The 20506-nt window shown below is 41.9% G+C and overlaps 1 long non-coding RNA gene across 1 annotated transcript; it reads right to left on the bottom strand.

Annotated features, from left to right (window-relative positions):
* Positions 1-325: 325 nt before the first annotated feature.
* Positions 326-4068, bottom strand: LOC115566871 (uncharacterized). Its single transcript, XR_003981089.1, has 2 exons — positions 3904-4068; positions 326-1942 (listed from the first exon to the last, which is right to left on the bottom strand). It is a non-coding gene; the product is annotated as an uncharacterized LOC115566871 (long non-coding RNA).
* Between the last annotated feature and the right edge of the window lie 16438 nt (positions 4069-20506).

The following is a 20506-nucleotide window of genomic DNA, read 5'->3' as shown; positions in this document are numbered from 1 at the left end:
TAATTTGATTTGCAACAATCTACCGCTCCCCGTACAATAGGAGTGCAAGAGCCATTTGTGGTCAGCCATACCAAAGTGCCCCTTTTTAAGACAGATCAAAGCATCAATTGGATTGATACAAAGGAATCAGTTTTAGTTTTACTTTTCTTTAAATTCTTATTTTACAAACTGCTCTTGCTCCCTTTAACAGGTGTAGCAAAGCTAACAGGAGAGTGAGGGAGCTGTCAGCAAGGCAAAGGTATAATAAAATAATAAATAAAGTAAAATTAATATCTGATTCACCATAGTGTGATGTGCTTACAAATTTATGTACCAACTTATCTTGTTTTTTGTTTTTAAGATTTTATTGGCATGGTAATGGTAGCTATATTACTCTGCAATAACATAAGCTCTCATGTATTGGTGATCTGTTACATAAATAACAACCTCAGAAATAAATGAAAATTGGGAAAACAAATAAGTAATCTGTATGTATATTAATATGTATATCCACAAAAATGTTAATTTTTCACTGATTGTGTCTTATATTTATAGTTTTGTGTCTTATATTTATATAGTTTATCAGGTTCTGTTAACAGCCAGGGTGACAAGTGAGTTTAGTTGAGTTCCTCACTGGAGCCCCTTAGAATGTACAGCATCAGGCACGAACTAACAATTGATTGGACTGGTACCAACGTCAGGTTATGAGCACTGGGCTTCTCTGATTATAGATTCCATCTGCCAGGTAGCTGCACTGACAATGCAGAGAGGAGGGAAGATGGTCACTGGGTACTGAGCAGAATCTGGAGAGTAGAGGCGAGGGAGTCCTTCAGATCAGGGACGATAGGATAGAGTGAATTTGAACCTTCTTAGGAATAGGATCCAGCAAGCTTGCCTGGAGTTGAGTTGTTTGGCGGGGCTGTAGATAGGAAAGGTTCTTGTGGTTGGTCCAAATGAGAAACTGAACTTCCTTCCCCTTGAGCCAGTGTCTCCGTTCAGCGCCAAGTTGACAGACAGCAACTCCAGGTTGCCTTTGTCATGGTTTTGTTCAACATAGCACAGTCATTAGGAGAAGAAGGCAAAGGGATGGAATTTTTTAGTGTCGGGGATAAGAGAGAATGGCCCCTGGTGTTTCATTCAACTCCCTCTTTAATCCTGATGAGATGATAAGCGTTATGGAGATCTGGTTTGATGAAATACTTTGCATGTCAGAGGGGCTCAAAAATTGTTTGATGAGTGGAAGTGGATATTTGTTCTTGGTGGTTATGTCATTGAATCAACGCCCATCAGAGTCAGTTAGTTAGAACCGAAGAAGCCTCTTGAATGAGGGGTGAAACGGCTTCGAGAAACTGAAATAAGTCCAGTTGTCTACGGTACAGCACTTACAATTACCATGACCTGGATGACTGACAGCCTTCATTAACTTCTACCTCTATGCCTCTCTCTGAGCTTACAGAAATGGCTAGGGAGTTTAATTCTTTTAAGGACTATCTTGGATATCTCTTGTTAAATTTTCGTCATCCTGTAGGTCCTCGTTGGGTGAAGTTGGTCTCGAGTCTGTGAAGGGAATCCACAACCACCCGGAAAATCTGGTCATGTCTGTTGAGTAGGAAACCTTGTGCACTCAGCACATGCTTTAATCTGTCAGAGTCTGCTGGGTCCATCTTCGGCCAGATTGTTCTGTGATGATATGGTATTTTCACAGGACCCAAAAAACAGACAGTCAGGACTGGGAATTCCTAAAGGGAATTCATTAATAATAATTATTAAGAGTACAGGCGAATAGTAGTTGGCTCAGGCTGGGTTAGTGGCAAGGCTTCATGGGGAGGGAAGCCAGGGGAAGCAGCAGAGGGGTCGGTGGGCAAGGGTAAAGAGGTGCTGGTGGCTTGGCTCCAGGTGATCCAGGTCAAGTGAGGCAGGTGGCAGAGGTGCACAAGGCTGGTTCTAGTAGTAGCATCAACACCTGGAAGGTCGAGGAGAGACAAGAGTTTAATATCAAGGAACATTAACTGACAACAGACTAAGACTGGACTCGAAATAACTCTGCTACACCAATGAGTAGTCAAAAACATTCTGGCAATCTGCCTACTGCCTGTGTGTTTGAGGAAAAGTGTCTTTGGTCCAGCCTAACCTGATGTCATCACTTCAATCTCAACATTATGGACATTTGGGAGTTTGGCTGGAAAAGCACATTTAACAGCTTTTAAATCAAGTCAGCAGAACATGCCTTTGGGTAGATAGGGCACAAACAGTTCGGCATTCATAGTGTTCTGTCATAAGATGTTCTCTGCGGCTATCCCTCCAGGTGCCTAGAGAAAAATACATGTATCTGATTTGCTGCTGCTCAGAACACAAAACAGAGTCCAGCTGACAGGGCAGTTTGGTAATACTGAAAAGATAAGATCAGAATTCATAATCCGAACAAAATGATGTATTATTCTTTTTTTCCATGAAGACTCATCTTACCATATTGTTAAAAAGAGAATTGATCAACTACACCAGGGGTCTTCAATATTTTTCAGGACCCCCAGACTGATGGAGAGACAGAGCAGGGACCCCCTTCTATATATAATGTAAAAAGTGGGCCTACTATAGGCTATATATTGTATAAAATGATGTTTTATATTAAGCTGGGCATACTGCCGTGCATAAACTTTATTATTGTTCATTCAATACTAGGCTGTTACAAATAAGACATAGGTTCTTATATTCATGTTTTTATTTTAAACATGTGCAAGTTACAGTGAGTAGGGTCGCCATGGCACTAACATTGATAAACATACCTTGTCAACCAATGCCAATATCAACATTGTCTGTCAATTGCATGATAATCATGCATACATACTTCACAAATTGAAGTTTTTATTTTAAACATAAATTTAGAAAACAAAAATGAGTGATGGCCTATTAATACTGCTGCCATGCATGAACATACCTGTTATCTTGCGTACAGTATTGAGCTATTAAAATAATGGACAGATTCATCTTTTTAAATTTCTTTTATTAAAGGTCCCATATCATAAAAAACACATTTTCTCTGCTCTTTACATATATAAGCTGGTCCTCCCTGAGCCTGCCAACTCCCAGAATGAGTAAAAAAAGTGATTCCTGCATGGTCTCTGCAGCCCACCCACTGATAAAACGGCGCACCTACAGGCTGTTCAGATTCTGCTCCTTTCATTACGTAACGAAAGGAGTCATTATCATAGGTCGACCTCCTCTGCGCGGTGATAGGAGATATCAGAGAGGGGGGCCTTCATCCCCAAGGTGAAGTTCGGTGTGTCCAGCGGTGAGACAACATTATTTCGCAATGTTGTCGCTCAGAGCTTGACACGCATATTGCTCTGTTGTTGGTTGTAATAATCAACATAAGTGCCTATATTCTGTCCCAGCTACAGAACAACAGAAGAGACTGTGGTTGTGTTTCTTTTTAATGACAACGTGCCGGCTGCGGTTCGTGTTAACTTGTATGTGTGTGCTAACCACTTCACATCGGACTGCTTCAGTAATGAGGGTCAGTACAAAGCTGGCTTTGCCTCGACACTGACCCTCGTAAAAGGATCAGTCCCAACCATACCGGACCCAGCAACTGCACCCGAGCCACAGGTAAGTGTCGCCATGGTTTGATAGTATTTACAGTATGGTGAAATCAGCTGGCAATTGGCTAACTAGTTAGCTCCACTTCGGTCCGCTGTGCAATGGCGTTTGAAGCAAGTTGAATGTTAATAATATTACGAGGGAGCTTGGTTGTCACAGTAAAAATTCTGGAAACATGCAGACTGGAGACAGAGACAATGCGAACAGTGTCCAAGAGTTTGGAGACTGTATTGGAGACAAACACAGCTTTCGCTAGCTGTTAGCCATTAGCTACATGGTAGTAACTGTAACAACACACACAAACTAACATTATACAGACACACTAACCATTCTGAAACGTCCTGCTGCAGCCGCAGAGTCTGTACTACTTCTGGAGCCTCTACTTCTGGGTCCAATTCTGGGTCAAACTGGTTCGGTTGAAAGAAAAACTCTCCGCGAGCCATAGTGTTACATCCACCGTAAACATTAGCGCGTGCTACCATTAGCATAAGGGGCTTCCTCTCCCTGAAGATGACATAGCAGGAACGGCTCCCCAAGTAAGCGTTGACACAGGGCGATCATTATCATTTAGAGGTGCAGGCACAGAAACAGACTGCTCTGAATTGAGCTCAGCAGAGCGACCTTTAGACAGCTGGAATTCAGGACCACGGATGTGTTTGACACAATACATATCGAATACAGTGTTGTTGGACCTCTGACAGCTTTGTGAAATTGATGAAAAACAGTATAATATGGGACCTTTAATTCTGTCTCCTTGAAGGGATATCGAAACTTCAGATAATTATATATAACAATTGTGTTTTCTCTTGTTTTTGCTTAACCTTATCAGCTGCTACTGTAGCAGCAGGTGCCGCTTCGCTACTTGCATTCTCACCGGTGGTTTCTGAGGTGGTGCTTTTCTCTTTTGCTTGTGGATTTTTTTAAGAACGATCTATTTTCGCTCATAAAAATGTCCACACATTTGGTGTAATCAGATACTGGCCTCAATAGTTGGCTGCTGTGGATAGGAGCTGCAGAGTTTTAGCGTTAGTCTCGTGCTGTGAGTGAACCTGTGCCCAGCTTGAGAGAGCTCCTGTATGTTGCTGAATGTGTGCATTTCTGACTGAAAGATAACATCTTCTGCCTCCTTTTCTTCAGTCACTACAATATATTGGCTTCATGTTTATGTGTATTTAAAGACATTTTAATTTGTGGAAAAAAACCCCAAAATAATTTACAACACCCTCGCAGTACCTCAATCCCCTGTTGAAGACCCCTGCACTACATGATAAAATACATTTTCAACCTGCTCCCAGTTAGGAGTCTAGGTTCCAACCCAGGTAGCTGGAAATTATACATGTCAATGTTCAATTTGTACAATGCATGAAAGTTATAATCTAGCTATTGTGTTAGAAAATATGAAATAATGGAGTATATCAATGTCAGAGGGAAGTGGTAACCAAAGAGGTTAGAAAGGCAAGCTTGTTACCAAAGGGTTGCCAGTTCAAAATCCTGGACTAGTAGGATAAGTGTGGGTTAGGAAAGTAAATCTTCCTCCCTCGGTACCACCACTGAGGTGCCCTTGAGAAACCCCCTTAACCCATCTGCTCCAGTCGAGCTGCTCAGTGGCTAACAGATCAGACTGTGGTTGTACTGGGCAGCTTCCAGTTGTGAATGTGTAACTGTGTTAATGTGATCAGGGTGTGCCTCAAAAAGAGAACATTGCTCTCAATGGGTGATTGAATGAATAAATAAAACCTACAATTTTGAATTCCAAAATGACATCTACAAGTCTATCCAAGCTGGTCTTGAGCTTTCAACAATTTTACATGATCTTCATGTGCAGGTGAGGTATAAGATTTTTTAAAACAAAGAAGATAATAGACAGACAATCAATCTAGCTTTTCATACAATTTTTTTGGTCTATAAACTATAAGATATAAGATTAATTATGACTTTTTAATAAAATACAATTATTTTAATTAATCATAAAAAAATGGTCACAGAAAATTGTTTGATTGTTTGTCTTGGACATCTGTATAAGGGAAAACACATTACTTCAATGGGTTTCCTGTCATACACCCATAGGGCTAGGTAGTTATATTTATATGTGTGTATGTGTGTGTGTGTGTGTGCATGTATAATGTGTTTTGATATAGCCTAAAAATATTGCAATTTTGTTTTAAGGCCAGCCCCAGACTCCCACCCTCTCTGGTTGGTATAGGATAATAATGTGGAATATTCCACTAGACCTACTAAGTTGCCTAAAGCACTCTAAAACGGCTTTACCAAAATGTAAAAACCCATATTTGAAGATGAAAATGTGAATGTATCAGCTATTTGATCAGCTTTTTTATAAAGTATGTGCAATGCTGAGACCCAACTATGGAAGTTGTTGTTATGATACTGTGATAAGAGTTTTATTATGATATGCAGCCTTTTTTTTTCTCCTTCCTCTTTTTTTCCTCTGTTGTCTATGCTGTGTTGTGCAAATTGTTCTTATCCTTTCCTGTCTATTATTTGTTAAATGGAAAATGGAAAATTCAATAAACACATTTGAAAAAGTACATTCAATTTCCTTACTGAAGTTACTCTTTAAATTTGGTTCAATTCTTATTGTTGATGTTGTTTTCAACCACCATACTTTTGCCTGGAGTCAGAAAACAGAGTTTACAGTTGGAAAACAAGTCAAAGCTAATTTTTTACTGTAAATTGACTTTAACAAATCTGGCCATTCTTTATTCAGCAAGCGTTCCCTGAGAGCGATGCTCTCTTTTTCAGGAATGCCCAATCACAGTCACAACCACAGTCTGATCTGTTGGCCACTGAGCAGCTCCACTGGAACAGATGATGTCCAGGGCCTTGCTCAAGGGTACCTCAGTGGTGGTTCAAGAAGTTCAAGTCCAGTTGCCAACACTAAAGCAATTAGAACTCAGTGGTGGTAATGATGGTTTAACAACTTTCTGGGTTTCGAAGCTTGCGAGATATTTGTCTTCTTCCTGTGGTCAAAAAAAGGTTCTCCAAGTATATGGAACTCTACTGAAGTGATGAAGAGTATTCCTCAAACATGTACTCCCTCCTCTGGTGTTCTGATGATGGGTAATGTCATCATGTTGCTCCATCATCTCCCATAGGTGTTGAAATGGACTATAGTATCCAATTTGCATAATTTTCATACTCATCAAACCATCCAGTGAGAAGCATCTGCCTTCATTATGTTTTTTTTAAATGTACTCAGTACACTCCTGCTTTGATGAGCAACTTTTTTTAATGTTCAATCTTCAGTACCTCACAAATTACCACAAGATGGTGTTAGAGGCCTGCAAAAGGGAGTTGGTGTTCAGCAACATGTATTTAGAGACAGACAATGATCAGAGGAAGGAGGAAAGGGAATACTGCGGATTAATTAAAGCTTCTCTTATTGGCTAACGTGAATGTATTTCCTCTAACCTGCTCCTGACGTAGACTGGCCAATTAACTGTTTACTAGTTCTACTACTGGTTCACAAATCAAAATGATGCCTGACTTTCTTTAGAAATCAAGCCACTTGTAGAGTGCATTCAGAGGCTGCGTCTGTTGAATACAGCACACGGAACAAAGACAGAGTTCCATCCCTTTAGAAAAATGTAATTCTTTTAAAGTTCCCAAACCACTTTAATGATATCTCTGCTGAATACAAGCTGAATTGAGGTCGTCAGTCAGACATATCTTTAAATTACACATTTGTAAACAGCTGCTTCTTCACTAATTTCTTTATAATGTCAATCTAGAGCTCAGGTATCATACAAAAATGTTTTTTTTGTAATTTTGTATATTTTGTCTGTTCAAACTTGAGCTCACACCCTGTTCACTTTCATACCAATTCCCTTCTGGATTCTTCACTGCTACATCCTATTCCCTCACTCCCCTGTCTTGCTTTAATTAATTATCCTCATTACATTCCTCGGTAGGGCATCTACTGTCTTTTTCAATAGAAAGTTAATAGATTGTGGTTAAAATCTGTAACACTAAGGAACAGCAGGTGCTCAGCACAGCAGGGGAAATACAGAGACACCATTATCAGGTGCAAAAAAACATCTTAGATAATGTTTGTTAAAATGAAGGATGATAGAAGAAAGACTGCAGATTGTTCTGGATCCAGAGCCCCTCTGCAGGTGGAGGTACACAGGATAAACCTACATGACACAGACACAAGATTGTGATCCAGAGAACAATCCAACTAAGTTTCCAAATACCAGATCCTTGGAAACGACAACTTGTAAAGGAGTGCTTGAGAGTGTTCCCTGATTTGAGTCGTTCACATCCTCTTTACAAGGACAGGAAGTTATCAGCCATCCCACACCAAAGCACAATGAAGCTCTCCCACCAAAGGCTCTCCACATGCGGAATCCATCATATTTCTGAAATCACTTCCTTTAAAGTTTTCTTTTAAAGATGAAATATTTCAGAATCAGGGATGGAAAGAAGGAAGGATGACCACGATTGTCCTGTTTAAAGGGTTCTGAGAAATGTGGTTAAAATTCAGCCTTCTTTAACCTTATTCTGACTCACTGCTATTATTCCGACATGTTATGTAACTTTGAGAGATGTTCCCTTGAGTCTGTAAATTTAACTTGATTTGTATTGTCAACGTGGTTTCCAAGTTGAAGTGGGTGCAGATAAAAAACCTTCACAATAAAATCACTGATTTGCATCGATGAAAAAATGCAAAGAGTCAGAGTTCTGTTCTAACATTCTGCTTTACTGAGCCCTCCATGCATGAGCAGTCAGAGCTAAAGGAAGGTGGTTTTTTATTGTACAGATTGTGAAGTCCCTTTAGACAAATTTGTGATTTGTGATGCTGGGCTATAACTAGCAAATAAAATGAACCTGAGTTGACACTCTGCTCTATAATGACAATGTTTCAGCATAGACTCCTTCAGGCTCATTTTTATTCAAACAACAGAAGATTTTTGCATGAAACACATCAAGTGTTATATATATATATGCGTGTGTATGTGTGTGTGTGTGTGTGTGTGTGTGTGTGTGTGTGTGTGTCGGAGTGTGTGGCGCTAGCTTGCTGAGGTCAGTGAAGGGGTGTAATAGAGGAACAGAAGCTTGATAATGGCTCAGCCAAAGACCTCCAGAGTCTGCAGCATATTCCCAAGTCCATATTCATCGGCATGCACACCACGTGACACCTCCCTCACTCTCAATCTTTCTCCTGCTCCTCCTCTGCCTTTTCCTCCTCCCTCCTCTCCTGCTGTGTGTTTCCCTCTCTCCACTTCTCCTCTGGCTCAGTGGTGTGTTTCCAAGAGATAAGACCCCTTGCTCATTTCACACATGAGCAGAGTAGAGTTGGGTAAGGCTGTGTGTCTGTGTGTGTGCGCGCTTATTGTGTGTGTATACCTGTGTTTGTGGCTGCATGTGTGTGGGGTGTGTGTATGAGTTTGCAAGATTATGTATGCGTTGAAGGTTAGAGAAAAAGAGAGCAGACTCTGACTACAAGTTTTCTCCACTTGCTGCTTCTTACTTCAGCTTTTTGAGGTGTTGATTTGTCTATCCCCCAGAACTGTCTGACAGAGGGTGAAAGTTGCATTAATTTCACTGTTAAAGTCGCAGTTTTCGCTTCGGTAAGTCTAGAATGGCTGAACAAATCATAGACCACCATTTCTTTACCGAAACAGGCAAACATAACGTGTCAAATATGTTGTTCTGAGAAAAATACCATGTAGAGTAAGTCTTTAGCGTTCAAAAACAATGTCAATCTAAGCGCTCGTTTTAACTTTTACCTTAACATACATTAGTAAATTAGCTAATTAGTTTCAAAACAGTTATAGCTTTTGCATTTTCTGGTTCATATTTTATATCTTCATGCTTTAATGTTCAAAAAACACACATTTTATCATACTGTCCAGTACTGTAGCACCTCAATAAACCATCCACCTGATTGCTCACTATTAGTGTCTGTCTCTTTAAAGGAGAACTTCGGTCGATTTAAACATGCAGCTTCATTGCTCAAGCTACCCTTGACTTGCCAGTACCGAAGATGCGAACACATTTGGTCCAGCCATTACAGAGCTCCGTGAACGGAGACTTCGCATTGAACGCTAACAGCATGGGGTCAGAATTTTGCACTGTGTTTTAAGCGTCTTAACATGCTCCACATCTCACACCAAAAGTTATGCAACATCAGCAGACACCTTAGCACACAGCACTGTAGCGTGTATGACTCAAAATGAATAAAAAAGTAGTTAAAACAGTGTGTTTGTGCAAGCAGCTACTTACCTGTTTGTTGACATCCGTGTGTTCCGGTAGCTAGACCAAACTAGCATATCCATCGAGTGTGCACTTAACAGGCTTAACAGGCTATTGTAAGGCTCATGGCTCATGACAGGCTGTAACATGGACATGTACATTATGAATATAAACACGAAAATGCTGGATTACGTTTCCGTCTCCGCCAGTGAGGGAGTAAGTGCACGCTCAACGGTAGGGCTAGTTTAGTCTAGCTACTGGAAGACGCCGATGTCAACAAACAGGTAGGTAGCTCCTTGCACAAACACACTGTTTTAACTACTGTTTTATTCAGTTTGAGTCATACACGCTACAGTGCTGTGTGCTAAGCTGTCTGCTGATGTTGCATAACTTTTGGTGTGAGATGTGGAGCATGTTAAGACGCTTAAAACACAGTGTAAAGTTCTGACCCCATGCTGTTGGCGTTCAATGCGAAGTCTCCGTTCACGGAGCTCTGTAATGGCTGGACCAAATTTGTTCGCGTCTTCGGTACTGGCAAGTCAAGGGTAGCTTGAGCAATGAAGCTGCATGTTTAAATCGACCGAAGTTCTCCTTTAAGGTCCCCCTCCTGACAAGCCCAGTCTACTCTGATTGGTCAGCTCTCAGCAGTGGCGGAGCTAGACTTTTATCCTAGGGGTGGCCAGGGGGTGGCCAAGGCTATTTCAGGGGGTCCACAGACTAAGACTATGAATTTGTTTCTTGACCAATGAATGCAATCTGAGTCTCTTAATGTTAAAATGTACATACTAAACACACAGAAGATCAGATTTGTGTGTAATATTTTCAGTTTATTAACAATGTACAAAATGTAAAACACAACTTGGCAACAATTTTTCAATAGTGACATCATTTTTACAAAAATGGTGAAAATGCTATCTCTCTCTGGTACTCACTCACACACAGTTACACACACACACAGTTACCCACTCACAAACTGAACTGGACCCTCCTCTTTGCATCTTGAAATATCTGGAATACAAATACAATGGTCATGGAAACACAGTTAAGGGACCAGAAGATTATTAGATGATAACTGCAGCTAACTAGTAAGTTTCAGGTAAGTAGACCTACCACTGGGTCCTCTTGGACGAGCATATGCAGTGCTGGACACAGCTGGCTCCGGGTCTGGCTCTTCTGGCTCACCAACATCTTCGTCAGAATCAGAGGCCTCTGTGTCCTCCTTCGATGGAACTACATTTTATAAAAATATTAATATCAAAAATGCAACCACCATTGAAAAAACAACACACATCAATAACGAACATTTAAAATATCTAAAACTAAACTTAAAATTACTGAAGTGAGCATGTGATTGTGACTGCTTCTGTAGATGCTCTGACCTGGTGATGATGGGCTGTGTTGTGCCTCACACTCTCTCTCCTGACTAGTCCCAGGAGCTGCCAGGACTGCTGATGCCAGAGCAGAGTTCTGTCTGTCTGTCTGCCTAATCTTTGCCTGACTTGTTTCTCTTTAAAAAGAAGTCATATGTCTTGTCCCCCTGTCTTTTCATTCTCAACTGACCCTATGAAAAAATAAGCCAGTCTTGTTACTCCTAGCATCACTTGTAATTGCACAATGTTATTAAATCTCCACTTCAAGCCTAAAAAATGGCAGGAGAAATAGACCACTGTAGATGTAAGTTTAATACCGTATATTACCAAATAATAGCCGGGTTTCAATTAACCGCAGGGTCCCTTTAAATGCCAAGGTGCAGGTGTATATTTTGATAAATAACTGCTGGTTACAAATAAATGCCGGGTTTAATTCAAAAACAGCAAAAAGATAAAAAGTATGACTTGAAATTCAAACTTTCTGTCGTAAAATATGCAGAGGAAAACTCGGGAGAAGCAGCTGCTAGACGTTTCTCTGTCGACCAGAAGAGAGTGAGAGAAACTGAGCTTTAGCATCTGTCCGAGGAGGACAGCAACAGGGCCAGGCTGCCTGATGCAGAAAGGGAGATAGCTAGCGAGGAGCCTGAGATAAACATGCGGGGATGAGTTATTAGCAAATGGGCACGCCACGAGAGAGTGTCCTGCAAAATGATCAGGGCGATGGAGAAACAAATGTCCGCCACCGTGAGTGACAGCAGAGATTAGGAGTTTGCAGAGAGTGCTGGCTGGCTGAATCGTTTCCTCTGCTGCAACAACTTCACTCGCAGAAGGATGCCGGAGAATTCACAGAGAAGCTGGAGAAGTTTGTGACATTTTCATCCCGGATTATTGTGAGGAAGGAATTAAACGCCTGTCCCAAATTGCCGCCTGGTCTGTTAAGTGATTGAAACATATAAACGCCCTGGCCATTATTTGGTATTTTACGGTATTCAAATTTTTCAGCTAGTTGACAGGCTGGCTACCATCTTCACGTTAAATTTTTAATATATTTCATTTTCAGTTTTATATATGTAATGTATACAAACATATCAGTATACCAACGGTATAGAGACATAACAAAGGGCAAGATGTGAAGGATAAACAGAGCATGAAACAGCTAGCTAGCTGATTGTCTGCTAGTTTCATTCCTCTAAAATCATCGGAGAAACACGTAAATGCATCCTAAGCAGCAACCTGAATTAAATGTAACGTTAGACGTTAATGTGGAGCGGCTGTTGGAAGCTGACACTGGTCATCTGTAGACACCATGAGATGTAACTTAATGTTAAAGTTAACTTCATACCCGTGGCTTCTAGCAAAACGATATACTATCTGAACACAAAAGTGATTTTAAACAGTGACTCATTAGGACACCACCGTAAAACTTACTTTAGAATGAGGATTTCACTGTCCATGAAGGCTATTTATCCTTCTTCTCTTCTTCTTTTTCGTCTTGTTGTGTTGGTCTCCTGTCCTGTTCTCCTGGCTCAAGGCACTCCAGCAACGCTAAGCGGTCCTCTAGTTCAAACTTCCTCTTCTTCTGTGGTGATTCTTCTTCTTCTTCTCCTAATAAATGTGGATTACAACTCTTTGTGGTACATAGCGCCAACTACTGTACAGGAGGGACTTAGCAGTCAATAGGCGTCACTGATTTAAAAATGCAACTGGCTCCTTTCGACAAGAAGTGCGGTGCCGTGATATGTCAATCATCTGGGGGGGCACCTGGGGGGTCCAATCAGCTCTCTAGCTCCGCCTCTGGCTCTCAGAGGACTGAGCCAGCACCACCCGCTGTCTGAGGCACTAAAAGTGAGCATTCAGTCTGAGCTCTGCAAGTGTTCCTGATATGCTTGGGATGTGGCTAAGGGCAGTAACTGTACAGTTGTATCACAACCTTACAGAAGGTAAGTGGGGTATACCATGGTAGCAAATATGTCAATTAGTTGGTCTACTACTTTGGACCTGCCTGACATAATCTCATTAACTACTGGATATGTTGTCATGACATTTTGTACAGATAGTTAACAAGATGAAACCGAATGACTTAAGTGATCAATGTCTTTTCTTCTAATGCCACCAAGTTGATGTGGTTTTCACTTTTCATCAAGGGACATATATCAGCATCTACGACGGGGGCAAGGCCATGTACAGTTTTGTATGTCATCAGCAGAACCTTAAATTCTGATCGTATATTGGGAGCCAGTGCAGAGACGCTAGGAAGGTGTAATATGATCACATTTTCTGTACATGTTAAGACTCTAGCTGCAGCATTCAGAACCATCTGAAGAATTTTAGTGCTCCCAAGCGGAAGACCGAAAGTAAGGCATTGCAATAATCCAGCCTAGAGGAAACAAAGGCATGAATCGGGATCTCTGAGTCAGGTGTGGACAGGTAGGACCTATTTTCAGCTATATTGCGCAGGTGGTAGAAAGCGATCGTGGTCATTTCTTTGATGTGCGGATCAAAAGAGAGGGTAGAATCAAAAGTAACACCTTGATTCTTGACAGTTGAATTTTGAGAAAAAAATGTTTTTGAGAGTTACAGTCACCTTATCAACATGGTGTCTCTGTCTAGCGGGGGCGGTGACCAGTATCTCAGTTTTATCTGAATTTAGGAGTCAGAAGATTTTATCAGAAGTTTTCTGACATCCATTTCTTCACTGTTTACAAGCAGGTCTATGATTTCGTGATCTGAGATAAATCATCAGCTTTTATGGGAACATACAACCCAGAGTCGTCAGCATAGCAGTGGAAATGTATTCCATAACTCAGAATAATTTGGCTGAGAGGTTAAATATATAAAGAGAAGAGCAAATGACCCAGAACAGAGCCCTGGGGAACACCATACACAGAGAAATAGCAACAAAATGCATGTGTTTCTCCTGCATAGTCCCGGTGCTGAAGACCGGGCTGGCTCTAACATCACATGTCATGAAAAACCTTTGAGAGGTTGGTCCTGCAGCATCTCAGACCCCTGGTGCGCGACTGCCTGGACCCACTGCAGTTTGTGTATCAGACTGATATCGGTGTGGAGGATGCCATCATCTACCTGCTTCACAGAGCTTACATGCACCTGGAGAGGCCACAATACATGGTGAGGATCACATTCTTTGTATTCTCTACTGCTTTCAACGTGGTACAGCCAGTCCGGCTGGCTGAGGAGCTCTCAATGATGCAGTTTGAGGAGGACCTGGTGGCATGTATTACAGACTACCTCACGGACAGGCTGCAGTATGTCAGGCTGCAACAGTGCCTGTCAGACGTGGTGAAATGCAACACTGGCACACCCAAGGGAACTGTTCTTCCACTGTTTTGGTTCACCCTCTACACCTCTGACTTCTGCTACAACTCCCGGACATGCCACCTACAGAGGTTTTCTGACAACTCCTCCATTGTTGGATGTATCACAGACAATAAGGATGAGGAATACAGGGAACTAATCGAAAACTTTGTGGGATGGTGTGGTAGGAACCACCTTCAGCTCAACATCGAGAGAACCAAGGAGCTGGTGGTGGAATTCCGGTGCAGGAAGAGCTCCCCAACACCTGTTTCCATAAATGGGGAGGGGATGGAGATGGTGGACACCTAAAAGTTCCTCTGGGTGCATCTGAACAATTTCACAGAGTAAAACAGCTCTCTATCAAAACAAATCAAGTGTGCGGTGTGTGGAGGGTTGGGCAGAACAGGGGGCAAGAGCTGCTGCTCAGCTGTTAGAGATTCTGGCTTTAGATTTGGGATTCATGCCAGACAATCTGGAGAATGAACACCTGGTCATTAGAGACCTTCACAAGGACTGTTTCCGTACTATATCATTTTCTAAAACCAGACTAAAAACACATTAATATGTTGTTAATGGTCATCAAATGTATTGCCTTGGTTCAAATAACTTTCTCCAGCACCTTGGATAAAAAGGACAATTTTGAAATTTGTCTGTAATCATGTACTGATAAAAGATTGAGATGTGTGTTCTTCAAGGATTGGTTGAATAATTGCATGTTTATATGGAAAATTGCCAGAGATCAGAGAGCTGTTAATAGTCATCAAAATAAATTGACAAATAGTTTGGTATACTTGTTTTAAAAATTTGATTGGGATAATATCTGAAACATAAGTGGAGGATTTCATTTGAACAATTAATTTACCGAGTGCTGAGATGTCAATAGTTTGAACCCGAGTGAAAATGGCTGGATTATTGCTAATGATCGGTAGATTTTGTAGAACAGATGAAATGTTTTAACGATTGTTCTCTAGCTTCTGTGTGAGCAGCAAATTTGTTAGCCCAGCCGTCTAATTATAATCGACTTGGAGATCTGTGCTGGGTGGAACATCCAGAGCTGTGTAGATGACCTTGAAAAGAATTCTGTGGTTATGATTATTTTTCTTTATATAATGTATGAGAAGTGGGCAGATTTTCTAGTCTTTTACAGCTTTCTGGAAGGTTTTCATAAGTTCTTTGAGGGTTTTGAGGATTGCTACTGATTTGGTGAGTTTCCATTTTCATTGTTTTTCTGCACAGACGTTTAAATGATCAGGTATGGTCATTTAACCATTTCATTTGAGCTTTCTGGTTTTAACTGGAGCTATATGATCAATAATAGAGACGCAATGACTTGTCCGTGCAGATTTAATGGGATACAGTACTAATTAATAATGATCTAATGAAGTAACTGTCACGATCCTGGGTTTTGTTGTCTTATTTCCAATTTGAAATCGTGCCCTTGTGTATTTCATCTTGCTTTCCAGTTGCTCCTTGTGAAATGTATTTTTTTTTTTTTTATTTCAAACAGTGCATCTTTTGTGAATCTACATGAGGTTTTGTCAGTATTTTGTGGGAAAACTATATCCTTAAAGGCCAAATTTGTCTGAATAGATAAACAAAACTTACCGCCCGAGAAGGCTTCCTTGTTGTGGGGAAGCCCTGTGAGTCGATTACTGAGAGCAGTGGAGTCCCGCAGCTCAATGATGACCATTACTGCGGGACTCTACTGCGCTCGGTAATCGACTCACAGGGCTTCCCCACAACAAGTAAGGCTTCTTGGGTGGTGAGATTTGTTTATATTTTCCAACAAATCCGGCAATGATATCAAATGTTTGATGCCTCGAAATATGTGCTGGAACCCTATTTCTAATGTTGCTGAAGTTTGGTGCTGTTCTGAGCATTATTTGTGGCTTTTTGATGGCGGTTTTATATTTGGACCCATTTACTGCAATGTAATGTCGTCGTGCGTTCGTTTCTGAGGATGCTGAAACTACATTAGCTAGCGGTCTGCAAACTTTATCTCTTGAGAGGGAGTCTAACACAGTTTCACGGTGTGTTAGACCATGGATTAAACTTACACCAGAATATCCCTTTAATTTGTTTTGGTCCTCTTGTTACAATTGTGCAATTTTCTGGATGGCTCAACGCATCTGGCAATTGTGCAGGGTGATCTGATATTAGCAAAGTGGTGGTGATACTACTGGTTGGGGGTGATTTGTCTTCACTATGAAAACATATTGCCATCTCACGTGAGGTGAAAGCTGATGCTGACTGCCTGCTGGAGGTGGATACTAACTGAACTGATATGACCAAAAAGGAAACATAGCATGACATGTCACAAGGCAAATTATATATATTATTTTGAGTGCAATACATTGCAGTTATGATCAATCGAAGTGGAATACTGAATTTACAGTTACCATCATCAGCATTTGGAACTGGCACCTTATCCTCTTTTGCTGCTGGTGTCAGAAATGTGAGGAAAGATAATAAAGTGATACTTATAACACAGTGACATGTTCCATCCATCCATCCATCTTCTTCTGCTTATTTGGGGCCTGGTAGCGGGGGCAGCTGTCTGAGCAGGGACACCCAGACTTCCCTCTCCCCGGACACTTCCTCCAGCTCTTTTGGGAGGATCCCAAGGACCCAGGCCAGCCGAGTGACATAGTCACCCCAGCATGTCCTGGGTCTTCCTTGGGGTCTCCACCCGGCGGGGCATGCCAGGAACACCTCCCGAGGAGGGCGTCCAGGGGGCATCCGTAACAGATGCCCGAGCCACCTCAGCTGGCTCCTTTTGATGTGGAGGAGCAGCGGCTCTTCTCTGAGCCCCTCCCGGGTGACAGAGCTCCTCACCCTATCTCTAAGGGAGCGCCCCGCCACCCTGCGGAGGAAACTCCTTTCGGCCGATTGTATCCGGAATCTTATTCTTTCGGTAATGACCCAAAGTTCATGACCATAGGTGAGGGTAGGAACTTAGATTGACCGGTAAATCGAGAGCTTCGCCTCTCGGCTCAGCTCTCTCTTCACCACCACAGACAGATACAACGACCGCATTACTGCGACGGCTGCATCAATCTGCCTGTCAATCTCGCGCTCCATCCTTTCCTCACTCGTAAACAAGACCACAAGATACTTAAACTCCTCCACTTGAGGCAGGAACTCTCCCCCAACCCTGATGGAGCAAGCCACCTTTTTCCGGTCGAGAACCATGGCCTCCGACTTGGAGGTGCTGATTCTCATCCAAGCTGCTTCACACTCGGCTGCAAACCACCCCAGGACATATTGGAGGTCCAGGGTCGAAGGAGCCAACAAGACAACATCATCCGCAAAAAGCAGAGATGAAATCCATTGGCTCCCGAACCAGACCCCCTCCGGCCCCTGGCCGATAGTTGGAACACACCCTCCGGTCCCCCTTTTTGAATAGGGGGACCACCACCCCGGTCTGCCAGTCCAGTGGCACTGTCCCCGACTGCCACGCGATGCTGCAGAGGCGTGTAAACCAAGACAGCCCCACAACATCCGGACACTTAAGGTATTCAGGGCGGATCTCATCCACCCCCGGTGCTTTGCTACTGAGGAGCTTCCGAACTACCTCAGTGGTTGCGGCTTGAGTGATGAATGAGTCAATGTCTTAGTCCTCAGCCTCTGCTTTTTCTATGCAGGGCGTGTCAGTGGGATTGAGGAGATCCTCAAAGTATTCCTTCCACCGCCCAACAATGTCCCCAATTAAGGTCAACAGCTCCCAACCTACAGTGTAAACAGTGTTGGTGGAGGATTGCTTCCCCTTCCTGATTTCAACATTTCTTCGAGGCCGACCAGTAGTCCTCCTCCATAGCCTCACCAAACTTCTCCCAGATAAACAGTATGTTATTAACTTAAATTCAATGCTTACACATTATTGAATTAGAATTCCTCATATTCAACTTTTGAATATTCTTCTCGAGCATAGCTTTCTTTTCATGACTGTTTAAACTTCATTTGATAGGGACAATGTAATTTCATATAGTTCTAACAAGTGATGGAAATAACGGCATTAAAATGAACTGTGTTACTAACAGCGTTACTTTTTTTCAATGACTGGTAATCTAACTAATTCAATGTGGCACGTTATAAACTGAAGCTATTCATGAAGCTGTTGTCATCCAACTTGGCCCTCATTCACAGGAGCTGCAGAGCTGTTTGTTTTCTCTTTGGTGAGGGAGGAGGGAGGGGTGAGACAACTGCATAAGTGATGATGATTGGGTCTCTAAGGTAGATTAAAAGTTCGTAAGCCAATCAGAGGCAGTGTTCAGTTTACACACAAACCACACATGCACACAGCAGCCTCACACACCAGAGATGGGGACTCGAGTTTGCGACTCGGATTTGAGTCGCACTTAGGTCGCGCACACAGACTTCAGACTTGACTTGGACTCGTGCTCAAAAGACTTCAGACTCGACTCGGAGTCATGTGAACAATCATTATGTCTTCTTTTTTGGCGTATTAATATTGAGGAAACTCTGAAACGTCTGACGAGCTTAATGTGATTCCTTCCTTTTTTTCATGATAACCATGGTAACCATATTACGCACCTCATGGCCTCACGCACTAGTATCTCGGATGATGACTATGGCGACCGGTGGCACACCTGTAGCTGCTGCTGTACCATTTGTGATTACATTTGGTTATAAAAACTTCAAACAGGACGGCACCAACAAAAGGAGCGCTTACTCCAAAGTCTGCAGTACCCAAATCAAGGATGCTGGATCCACCACATCAAATTTTATCAGGCACCTGAAAACTCAGGTCAGTCACATTAACGCATATGGATGGTTAGCTCAGCATCAGCTATGTAATTTTCACTTAGCTTGCTACTAGCTTTGTAACTGAACATTTGAATAGATGAGTGCATGTTAGTTTGCTTGTCATACTTGTTTGCATTGAGTGCCGTTGACATGACGTAAAAAAACAAAGAAAAAGGCTGGGTAACGTTAATTATCTACGTTCCGCTGCCACCATCTACTGGCTAACGTTAACCGTATGAAAATACATAGTTATGCTGTCGGCTTACAGGCAGGTTACAGGTTAATTGTTGACCACGTAATGTTAATGTTACAGGTTTACCATTGCACTGAGCTGGAGTGAGAGGATAGAGGAATGTGTCATTAGAGACCCAGTGTAATTAAACAATACGTTGCAATAGTGCAAACTTTTAACATTTTTGTCCAGTGGCAAAATGGCGAGACTAGTGAATGTTGAAATTTAACCAGCCACTCAATAGATTACCATTGTTACTGAAATAAAAGATTGATATATAGCCAGCAACATTAGTTCAGATCCAGTTCTTCTCTCAGAAACATGTGGTTCCAGATGTGTTTTGCTACACATAAAAATGTTAGCTATATCATCCAGATCTCATTACTATAATTAACAGCCTAACTTTTCATGATGTTCATCTACAGGTTTTCTGAATTCAACAGAGCGAAAAAAGTGGCCAGTGGCAGTGCAGAGGGACAGAGCAGCCTTGACTCTTTCTTAACAAAACCAGGTGTGCAGATATAAAGCCAGGGCCATCCCAGGCAGAAAGCTATTACTGAAATACAGGATTTCATCAGTTCATGCATCTGCTAGAGATGCACCGTTCCAGTTTTTTCCGATCCAATCCCGATACCGATACCTGGGCTGAGCGTATCGGCCGATACCCGATACCGATCCGATACCGTTGTTGAATTAATAATAAACTGTATACCTTCCACCATGTGAAAGGGACTAAAGGCACCAGACTTTCCTAACTAAGACAAAATAATCAAACAGTTACCAAACATTGTAAACATGTGTAACATTAATAATAATAATAATAATAATAATACATTTAATTTATATAGCGCCTGTCAGGGTACCCAAGGACACACGTAACAAAGTGGAACAAACAAATCAAAGAATGAATGGAGCTCCTGTCAGTCAGCACAGAGGGAACACTAGCACTGATGTCAATAGCACCGTCCGTGTACAAACTAGTGTCTGGAGGCTCCGTGCACACAGTGGGGGCGACGCAGGAGACCAAGAG

The sequence above is a fragment of the Sparus aurata genome, chromosome 17 (genome assembly GCF_900880675.1).
Source record: "Sparus aurata chromosome 17, fSpaAur1.1, whole genome shotgun sequence".
Lineage (NCBI taxonomy): Eukaryota > Metazoa > Chordata > Actinopteri > Spariformes > Sparidae > Sparus > Sparus aurata.
The sequence above is the reverse complement of the archived record's forward strand: the minus strand, read 5'-3'. Positions and strand labels throughout refer to the sequence as shown.